Here is a 12,487-nt window from a genome sequence, read left to right on the forward strand (position 1 = left end):
ACACACACACACACACACACACACACACACACACACACACACACACACACACATTAAAAATTGCTGAGCATGGTGGCACATACCTATAGCCCTAACCACTCAATAGGCTGAGGCAGGAGGATTGTTAGAGCCCAGGAGTTTTAGGCTGCAGTGAGCAACGATCATACCACTGACAGAGCGAGACACTGCCCATAAAAAATGGAAGAGGCAAAAGACCTGAAGAGGCCAGGCAAGGTGGCTCATGCCTGTAATCCTAGAGCTTTGGGAGGGTGAGGTGGGTACATCACTTGAGCCAAGGAGTTCAAGACCAGCCTGGCCAACATGGTGAAATCCCATCCCTACTAAACATTCAAAAATTATCTAGGTGTGTCAGTGAAAGCCTGTAATCCCAACTACTCAAGAGACTGAGGTGGTAGAATCACTTGAATCCAGAAGGCAGAGGTTTCAGTGAACCAAAATCATGCCATTGTGCCACTGCATTCCAGCCTGGGTGACAGAGTGAGACCAAGTCTCAAAAAAAAAAAATCTGAAGAGATATTTCCCAAAAGAAGATATACAAATGGCTAACAGGTATATGAAAAATGATGAATGTCACTAATCATCAGGGAAATGAAAATCAAAACCACAATGAGATATTATCTCATCCTTTAAGAAAAAGACAGAAAATAAGGATAAGAAAGGGAGCACTCATATGCTGTTGGAGGAAATGTAAATTAACATAGCAACTATGAAAAATAGTATGACGGTTTCTCAAAAACATAAAAATAGAACTACTATATGATCCAACAATCTAATTCCTGGGTTATAGATCTAAAAGAATGCAAATCAGTACATTGAAGAGATATCTGCACTCCCATGTTTATCTCAGAGCTATTCACAAAAGCCAAGACACAGAATCAGCCTAAGTGACCATCAACAGATGAATGAATAAATAAAACATGGTATGTATATAATGGAATATCATTCAGCTATAAAATTAAAATCCTGTCATTAGCAGCAACATAGATAGGACTGGAGGAAATTGTTTTAAGTGAAATAAGCCATGCAAAAAAAAGATAAATATTGCATGTTCTTACCCATATGTGGTAGCTTAGAAATAAAAATAAATTTTAAAATTATGATCTAATGGAGACAGTGAGAGGAACTATATTTACCAGAGGCTGGAAAGGGTAAGCAAAAAAAAAAAAAGAGATGAAAAGGTCAATGGGTACAAAATATAGTTAGGTAGATGAAATAAGTTTTAATTTTCAATAGCACAATAGGGTGATCATTACATATTGTATGCATGTATCAAAATATCATATGTACCCCCATAAATATGTACAACTATTATATATTAATAAAACCAAAAAGAACATAATTGAGACAACTAATGAAATTTCAGTATTTATTAGATAGAAGTTTGGTCTGACATGTAAAGAGCCTGGACATCATTACTCCCATCGTCACACCAAGAAAAAAAGCTCAACAAATAAAAAATCAACAACTCTTCTTAGATCCATCAAAGAATTAAGGCCTTAGGGCAAGCCATTATACTGAAAATTGAGACAGATAAATAAAGAATATTACAGCTTATGTTCCATCACCTCCCCAGTGGCCCTGACCTTGTTAGTGAGTCCTCTTATCTCTCCAAACCTCCTTCCTGCCTTGGTTGAGGTTTAGGCTTTTATCAGGTGTCCTTTGTTGCCAACTATCAACAAAGGAATTTTTTGTATTTCAGTGAGTACTCATGGGGACTTCTAAGGGTATAGGTGTCAAGTCCCTCCCTTCTGAAATCCCTGCTGCTTTTATGTACAAAAATTACAGTCTTTCTCAATGGAACCTCACTAAAAGTGATTTGGAATAATAATGGCCAACCTGAGGATCATGTGATCTGCCAAAACTTGTTTTCCTCTGTGGACAATTATAAAGGCTAAAAGAAAAGATTAAATGGCCTGTTTGGGCACAGTGGCTCACACCTGTAATCCCAGCAATTTGAGAGGCTGAGACAGGCAGATCACTTGAGGTCAGGGGAGTAAGACAAGCCTGGACAAAATGATGAAACCCTGTTTCTATTAAAAATACAAAAATGAGTAGGCTGACACTATCCTTTAGATCACCTAAATAAAAGAAAACCTGGAAATTTCCCAAATACTCAAAAACTAGCCAATGAACTAGATACTTAGATTGCTGAAATATTTCCAAAAACTATAGACTGGGAAAAGATTCAACAGTGTACTCAAGAACCTGAGTAACTCATCTATAAATACTATGACAGATTAGACAGAGTCTATTTATGATACTCAGGTTTAGATAAAATTTACTAACAAACTTCCTTTCTGTTCTCTGTTTTGTTCTACTTTTGTTAATGGGTTAGGGGAAGAACTTAGCACCCTATTGAAACATAAGCAACTAAATTGGGCCACTACAGAAACCCCTGTCCTACTTAATTTGGCTGAACAAGTTTCCAAAATCAAAATTAAATCAGCCAAACAAAAGGCTGCTAGAGTCATAGATTTTCAGACTCACACTGCAAAAGTTATGAACTATCAAATGCAGCAACTAGAATTAAACAAATCCCCCAAAAAACTTATAAATATAAACATTCTTATCCACCCCCACAAAAAAACCATAAAGCCCTTGTCATTATTATGAGAAACGAGGTCACTGAAAAAACGAATGCCACAGTCTACAAAGATTTAAAATAAAATCACAGGAAAAAATGGTATTTCAGAGGAAACCTGAGAAAGAAACTTTTTCTTTCTCTTCTAAGACAAAACGCAAGGGATTCTCTGAGCAACACAGGGAAATTGCCCTTTTCTTTTAGCCTACACTTTTAAGTTAAATTAGAATAATCACTTAAAATGGAACAAAGAGAGGCTTACTGACATGGGGGCCACATTTTCAGTAATAAAATCAAACACACTTTCTGTTTCCTTTCTTCAGGGTAACAACAAAAACACAAATGGTTGGGGTTTCAGATAAACCAATGGCAGTTTACCAATCTCTCCCCCCAGACTTTTAACTTGCAAAACTCTAGGACTCTTATCAATTTGATAGTCCTTATTAGCTGAGATTTTCTGGAAGCACACAAAACTTACATTTCTTTCTCCCTCCCCCCAGCAAAAAGGAAATACAATTAACATAGGAAAAAACTACTGAAGAGGGAACTCTCCAAGAACCTACTGAATTCTCATTACCTATATTTTCAGTTCTTTAAAACAAGGAGAAAATACTTCCCAATGAAATATTTCAAGATCCACTAACCTCTATCCCAAAAAACTTATAGTGTAAATATGCCACTGACATTAGCCATGCTCGTTAAGCACCACCAATTAAAATACAAATCAATGAAACAAAAATACTTTCAAATATTAAATACCCTTTATGCCAGGAAGCTATTCAGGAAATCAAATTAATTATTCAGGATTACTTTAAACAGGGGATAATCATTCCATGTACTAATCTATTTAATACTCCATTGTAGTGTTATAAAAATCTAATAACTGGGGATAGGCATTTGTCTAAGATTAAAGAGCCATCATAACATTGTTATACCCCATCACCATGTTGTACCAAACCCACATACCTCAGCAAAATCACCAGATAGGTTTTCACTGTGATTGATGTCTGCAGTGCTTTCTTTAGCATTCTAGTTGATCCAGATGGCCAGTCTTTTTGACTTCATGTGAGGTGAACAACAATATAACTTTACAGTAATGTTCCCATGGTATACTGAAAGTCTTAAGTATTTCTCTTAAGTCTTAAAAGAAAACATAGAAAACTTGGAATTTTCTTTGCATTCTGTTCTCATCTAATTTGTCAATGACTTATTACTTTGCTCCTCCATCCTAAAGGCTCCATACAGGACAGCCTTTACCTACTAAAGAAATTATCCACCAAAAGCCACACAGTTTCACAAGAGAAGCTATAACTGTCTTCCACATAGGTAAAATATTTAGGATGTCTAATTTCAAGACAGGATTTCTTGCTTGATTCCCCAAATAATAAAATCAATTTTGGATTTTCCTGGCCCCACCAAAAAAGAAAGACAATTCTGTGGGATCCTGGGATTAGCAGGATACTACAGACAATGAATTCCAAGTTTCTCTGGAATCATCCCAAACCTCTACAATGGCCAGAAGATGCCACCTCCTCTTTTGAGAATAATAAGGAGAGTCTTCTTTAGCCCCCTATGTTAGGACATCCTAACTATAACCTTCTCTTTTCCCTTTTTGTTCATGAACAAAATGGAAATGTCTTAGAAGTTCTTATACAAAAGCAGGGTGACCATCAGAGACCCCTCAGATATTACAGCCAACAGTTAGACCCCGTGTATCAATAACTCCCGCCCTGTATGCAGGCCATCACATTCACTGCAATTTTATTAAAGGCAATTAGGAATTAATTATGGGCTTTCCATTAATGGTGTATGTCCCTCAGTCTATTGAGGCCTTACTGAACTCTTATCATACCCACCATCTCTCTTCTAGCAATCTCACTTCTAATGAGAGCCTGTTATTATCAACCTCTAATGTAACTAGTGCTCCCGGCAACTCGTTAAGTCCTGCCACCTCACAACCACTTTCTTCTAGCAAAACACCACATGACTATATAACTCTAACTGATACTAACCCCCAGAAAGGACCTACCCCCATTCCGAGGGTAAAACTTGTCTGATTTACTGATGGATCTTACCTTTAAAATAATTCAGGGAAACATCATGATGTCTATAGGGTTGTCTCACTGTCTGAAATCACTGAAAGTCATCCTTTGCCCAAGGCCATTTCTTCCGAATAGGCAGAACTTTTTACTGTCTGCCAACATGTATGCTAACAATAACACTGCAAATATCTCTACTGATAGCCAATATGCTTTGGGGCAGTACATGATTTTTATACACTCTGGAAACAGAGGTTTTCTAACCTTTGACCAAAAATTAAAAGAAATAGTGAGTATAACTCAGAATTATTCAAAGCTATCCAAAAATTTGTCTTTAGCAATAATTAAAATCCCAGGAAATATGAAAACTGATAGTAAAGAAGAGAAAGAAAATTACATGACTGACACAACTGGAAAAGCCACAGCTTCCAAGAACCAACTGCCCATTGCTCAATACCCCCTTAAAACCTCTAATGGCCAATTTGATACAATCAAAAACTGCATCCTCCATGCTTAACACATAGCCTTTGAATTGAAAAAACAAATGGAAAACTTGAGGTTATTTCTATGATTCTAAAACTAGCCTATGATATGGGCCTGATAAGAGACCTGTCTTAACAGATGGCCTCCAAGATCAAATTTTACACTAAATTCATCACATAAACCACTGGAGAAATGATAAAATGATGATATGGGAAAAATAATATCATACAAATCCCTCCACAAAAGTCACTTCTCAAATGTATCACATATATCAACTGTGTCTCAAACACAACCCTGGAAAACCTATTCATAGTTCTATAAAATATTTTCCTTCGCCTTCAGTATATTTTGAGATATGTCATATGGACTTTATCCAGCTACCAACATTCTAAGGATATAAATTTTTCTTGGTTATGATTTTTACATTTTCCCACTGGGTTGAAGCAACAGTCTCAGCAGTAAGTAAAATCCTATTAGAAAAAATAATCTCCATATAGGGCATACCCTTGGAACTGCACAGTGACCAAAGCAGTCATTTTTACCAGGCATATTACACAGTCAATACGAAGCTTTGACCTATTCTACAACATTTCCTACGACTACTGTGCCTACTATTCACAGTTCCCTGGGTTAGTGGAATATACTAACAAAACAATTAAAACTCAATTGGCAAAATGAATTTAATATCTTAATCAGCCCTGGTCAAAAGCTCTGCCCTTACTGCTGCTTAATCTTAGATCTACCCCTGTAGAAAACAGGTTATTTCCAATTAAGATAGTTACTGAAAGACCCATGCACTGAATCAAAATACTTTATGAATCAAAGCTAATCAAGGTGACACGGTGACTTAGTGTAAGGAAATGATCCAGGTATTAACAACAACAAAAAAAAAATGGTAGCACATTCTTTCCACAGCACACTTCCAGGAAATAAAGGCCAAAATCAATGCAATCTACAGCCTGTAAATTTTGGATATTAAAAATACATATCCAGGAGAACTTCCCCAACCTAGCAAGACAAGCCAACATTCACATTCAGGAAAAGTAGAGAACCCCAATAAAATACTCCACTATAAGATCAACCTGAGTAAAACACTCCACTATAAGATCAACCTCAAGACACATAATCATCAGATTCTCCAAGGCCAAAGTGAAAAAAAAAAAATGATAAGGGCAGCCAGAGAGAAAGGCCGGGTCACCTAAAAAGGGAAGCCTGTCAGACAAACAGTGGATCCCTCAGTGGAAATTCTACAAGTCAGAAGAGATTAGTGGCCAATATTTAACATATTTAAAGAAAAAAATTTTCAACCCAGAATTTTGTATCCAGTCAAATTAAGCTTCATAAGCAAAGGAGAAATAAGATCCTTTTCAAACAAGCAAATGCTGAGGGAATTCATCACCACTAGGCCTACCTTGCAAAAGCTACTGAAGGAAACACTAAATTTGGAAAGGAAATAGCATTACCAGGAACTACAAAAACACACTGAAGTACACAGATCACAGACACTATGAAGCAACCGCATATACATGTCTGCAAGATACCCAGCTAGCATTATGATTACAGAATCAAATTTAAACATAACAATACTAACTTTAATTATAAAAGGGCTAAATGCCCCAATTAAAAGACACAGAATGGCAAGCTGGATAAAGAGCCAAGACCCATAGGTATACTATCTTCAAGAGACTCATCTCGCATGCAAAGACACAAATAGGTTCAAAATAAAGGAAAAATTTACCAAGCAAATGGAAAACAGAAAAAAAAAATGGGTAACAATCTAAGTTTCTAATAAAACAGACTTTAAACCAACAAAGATCAAGAAAGACAAAGACGGGCATTACATAATGGTAATGGGCTCAATTCAACAAGAAGAGCTAACTATACTCAACATATATGCACCCAATACAGGAGCACCCAGATATATAAATCAAGTTCTTGGAGAACTACAAAGAGACTTCAACTCCCACACAATAATAGTGGGAGACTTTAACAAGCCACTGACAATATTAGACAGATCATTGATTAAAAAAACTTATCAAAGGTATTCCAGACATGAACTCAGGCCTGGATCAATTAAACCTGATGACATCTACAGAACTCTTCACCTGAAAACAACAGAATATACATTCTTCTCAGTGCCATATGGCACTTACTCTAAAATTGTTCACATTATCAAAAGTAAAACACTCTTCAGCAAAATCCAAAGAACTGAAATAAGAAACAGCCTCTCAGATCACAATCACACAATCAAACTAGAACTCAAGAAACTCACTCAAAACCACATAACTACATGGAAATTGAACAACCCGCTCCTGAATACCTTTTGAATACATAATGAAACTAAGATAGAAATCAAGAAGTTATTTGAAACTAATGAGAAGAAAGATGCAATGTACCAGAATCTCTAGGATGCAGCCAAAGCAGTGTTAAGAGGGAAATTTATAGCACTAAATGTCCACATTAAAAAGCTAGACAGATATCAAGTCAGCAACACAATATCACAACTACAAGAACTAGAGAATCAAGAACAAACCCCAAAGCTAGTAGAAGACAAGAAATAACCAAGATCAGAGTTGAACTGAAGGAGATAGAGACACACAAAAAAACCTTTCAAAAATCAATGAATCCAGGAACTTTTAAAAAAAAAAATTAACACATGACTAAAACACCAAAAGCATTGGCAACAAAAGCCAAAATAGACAAATGGGACCTAATCAAACTCCACAGCTTCTGCACAGCAAAAGAAACAGTCATTAGAGTGGATTGGCAACCAACAGAATGGGAAAAAATTTTTGCAATCTATCCATCTGACAAAGGGCTAATATCCAGAATCTACAAAGAACTAAAACAGATTTACAAGAAAAAAACAAGACCATTCAAAAGTGGGTGAAGGATATCAACAGACACTTTTCAAAAGAAGACATATATGAGGCCAAAAAACATATGAAAAAATGCTCATCATCACTGGTCATTAGAGAAATGCAAATCAAAACCACATTGAGATACCATCTCATGCCAGTTAGAATGGCAATCATTAAAAAATCTGGAGACAACAGATGCTGGAGAGGATGTGGAGAAATAGGAACACTTTTACACTGTTAGTGGGTGTGTAAATTAGTTCAACCATAGTGGAAGACAGTGTGGCGATTCCTCAAGGACCTAGAAATAGAAATTCCACTTGACCCAGCAATCCCATTACTGGGTATATATCCAAAGGATTATAAATCGTTCTACTGTAAGGACACATGCATACTAATGTTCATTGCAGCACTGTTTACATAGCAAAGACTTGGAACCAGGGAAAATGTGGCACATATACACCACGGAATATTATGCAGCCATAAAAAAATGAAAAATGATGAGTTAATGTCCTTTGTAGGGACATGGATGAATCTGGAAACCACCATTCTCAGCAAACTGACACAAGAACAGAAAATCAAACACCACATATTCTCACTCAGAGGCGGGTCTTAAATAATGAGAAAACATGGACACAGGGAGAGGAGGATCACACACTGAGGTCTGTCAGGGGGAAATAGGGGAGGGACAGTGGGGGGTGGGGAGTTGGGGAGGTATAATATGGAGAGAAATGAGAGATATAGGTAATGGGGAGGAAAGCAGCAAACCACACTGCCATGTGTGTACCTATGCAACAATCTTACATGTTCTTCACATGTACCCTAAAACCTCAAATGCAATTTAAAAAAAGAAAAAAAATTAATAAAAGAGATACCCCACTAGCTACACTAATAAAAAATAAAAGAGTGAAGAATCAAATAGACACAATCAAAAATAATAAGGGGAATATTGCCACTGACCCCACAGAAATATAAACAACCATCTGAGGATACTATAAACACTTCTATGCATATAAACTAGAAAATCTAGAAGAAACTGATAAATCCCTGGACACATACACCCTCTCAAGACAGAATGAGGAAGAAATTGAATCCCCAAATAGACCAATAACGAGTTCTGAAATTGAGGCAGTAATAAATAGCCTATCAACCAAAACAAAGCTCAGGACCAGATGGATTCACAGTTAAATTATACCGAGGTACGAAAAAGAGCTAGTGCCATTTCTAGTGAAAAGCTTGAAAAACTTGAAAAGCAGGGACTCCTCCCTAACTCATTCTATGAGGCCCACATCATCCTGATATCAAAGCCTGGCAGAGTATACAACAGAAGAAGAAAACTTCAGGCCAATATTCCTGATGAACATCAATGAAAAAATCTTCAATAAAATACTGGCAAACCGAATCCAGCAGCACATCAAAAAGCTTATCCACCACAATCAAGCTAGCTTCATCCCTGGAATGCAAGGTTGATTCAGCATATGCAAATTAATAAATGCAATTCATCACATAAACACAACTAAAGACAAAAACCACATGATTATCTCATTAGATGCAGAAAAGGCCTTCATTAAAATTCAACATCCCTTCATCTTAAAAACTCTCTCTCAATAAACCAGGTATTGAAGGAACATACCTCAAAATAAGAGCTATATATGAAAAACTCACAGCCAATATCATACTGAATGGGCAATAGCTAGAAGCATTTCCCTTGAAAGCCAGCACATGACAAGGATGCCTTCTCTCACCACTCCTATTCAACACAGTATTGGAAGTTCTTGCCAGGGTAATCAGGCAAGAGAAAGAAATAAATAGGACCCAAAAGGAAGAGAGAACATCAAATTATCTTTGTTCACAGATGACATGATCTTGTATCTCAAAAACCCCATCATCTTAGCCCAAAAGCTTCTTAAGCTGATAAACAATTTCAGCAAAGCCTCAGAATACAAAATCAATGTACAAAAATTACTAGCATTCCTATATAACAACAACAGGCAGGCCAATAGTCAAATCATGCATGAACTCCCATTCACAATTGCTACAAAAAGAATAAAATACCTAGCAGTACAGCTAAGGGAAGTGAAGGGCCTCTTCAAGGAGAGCTACAAACCACTGCTCAAAGAAATCAAAGAGGATACAAACAAATGGAAAAACATTCCATGCTCATCAATAGGAAGAGTCAATATCATGAAGATGGCCATACTGCCCAAAGTAATTTATAGATTCAACGCTATTCCCTTAAACTACCATTGGAATTCTTCACAGAATTAGACAAAACTATTTTAAAATTCATATGGAACCCAAGAAGGGCCTGAAGAGCCAAGACAATCCTAAGCAAAAAGAACAAAGCTGGAGGCATTGTGCTATCCGATTTCAAACTATATTACAAGGCTACAGTAACTAACACAGCATGGTACTTGTCCAAGAACAGACACACAGATCAATGGAACTGAATAGAGAACTCAGAAATAAGACTGCGCACCTACAATAATCTATCTTCAACAAGCATGACCAAAAACAAGCAATCAGGAAATGATTCCCTATTTAATAAATGATGCTGGGAGAACTTGCTAGCCATATGCAAAAAATTAAAACTGGACCTCTTCCTTACACCATACACAAAAATTAACTCAAGAAGAACTAAAGACTTAAGTGTAAAACCAGAAACTATAAAAACCCAGGAAGAAAATCTAAGCAATACAATTCAGGATATAGGCACAGGCAAAGATTTCATGACAAAAACCCAAAAAGCAATGGCAACAAAAGCAAAAATTGACAAATGGGATCTAATTAAACTCAGGAGCTACTGTACAACAACAATAAAAAAACTGTCATCAGAGTGAACAGGCAACCTACAGAATGAGAGAAAAATCTACAATCTATCCACCTGACAAAGGTCTAATATACAGAGTCTACAAGGAACTTAAACAAATTTACGAAAAGAAAACAAACCCATTAAAAAATGGGCAAAGGGCATGAACAGACAATTCTCAAAATACATTCATGTGGCCAAAAAACATGAAAAAAAAGCTTGACATCACTCATCACTAGAGAAATGCAAATCAAAAACCACAAAGATGTCATCTCAAACCAGTCAGAATGGCTATTATTAAAAAGTCAAAAAACAACAGATGCTGGAAAGGTCGCAGAGAAAAAGGATCACTTTTACACTATCTGTGGGAGTATAAATTAGTTTAATAATTGTGGAAGACAGTGTGACAATTCCTCAAAGACCTAGAGCTAGAAATACCATTTGTCCCAGCAATCCCATTACTGGGTATGTACCCAAAGGAATTCATTCCAACATAAAGATACATGCATGTGTATGTTCACTGCAGCACTATTCACGATAGCAAAGACATATAATCAACCAAAATGCCCATTAGTGATAGACTGGATAAAGAAAATGTAGGATATATATGCCATGGAATACTGTGCAGCCATAAAAAGGAATGAGATTATTCCTTTGCAGGGACATGGATGGAGGTGGAAGCCATTATCCTCAGCAAACTAACGCAGGAACAGAAAACCAAACACCACACATTCTCACTTATAAGTGGGAGTTCAATAATGAGAACAAATGGACACATGGAGGGAAACAACACACACTGAAGCCTGTGAGAAGCAGGGGGAGGGAGGGCATAAGGAATAATAGCTAATGGATGCTAGGCTTAATTCCTAGGAAATGGGATAATCTGTTCAGCAAACCACCATGGCACACGTTTAATGATATGACTCGCACATCCTGCACATGTACCTCTGAATTTTAAATAAAAGTTGAAGAAAAAAAAAAGAAAATGACACCCATCTAGGGATGCCTTATAATTCAGTGGAAAGGGCCTTACCAGATACTATTAACCAATCCTTGCACCACTAAGCTTAAAAGTATTGACAGGTGGATACCTGTTTCTTATTGTTAAAAAGGATACATCTCCTAAGAGAACCTCACAACGTGATGGAAATCTGCAACTTAAACTAAACAGGAACTACACTGTCCAGTCTTGGAATAAGAAGCAGAAGATATCATAGGTTAGTAGGTATCCCAAGAACATGCACCAGGCTTATATATCATAATCAACATAAAAATTGTCATCATACTTATTTTCATATAAATCACACAGCCCAAATCTTTAAACTCTTAATCTTGCTCATTATCTTATAAGGAATTTTGCTTAAATTCTTCATTCCAAAATTTAACTACTTGAAAATTTTTGATGGTTTCAATTAAGTTCTCTATGATGATATTACTCCTAATATTTGTTATAAGTAAAATACTACCCAAATATTCAAGTTACTCCAAGGTATGTACCAGATTATCTAAACTTTTGAAGATATTCCTGAAGACACATGGCATTTTCCCAACCCTTACCTATAATGAGGTTTAATTACCTCCTGCTCCACTTTTCCCTCATTATTTGCTATACCACACCCTTAAAAAATAATGCCATGGTTCAGTATTCAATGTTGGACTTACCACTTTTCCCCTACTAGAAACCTCTCAGATAATA

Source organism: Sapajus apella, unplaced genomic scaffold (assembly GCF_009761245.1).
Source record: "Sapajus apella isolate SASKATOON/1434 unplaced genomic scaffold, GSC_monkey_1.0 scaffold67, whole genome shotgun sequence".
In the NCBI taxonomy this organism is placed as follows: Eukaryota; Metazoa; Chordata; class Mammalia; order Primates; family Cebidae; genus Sapajus; species Sapajus apella.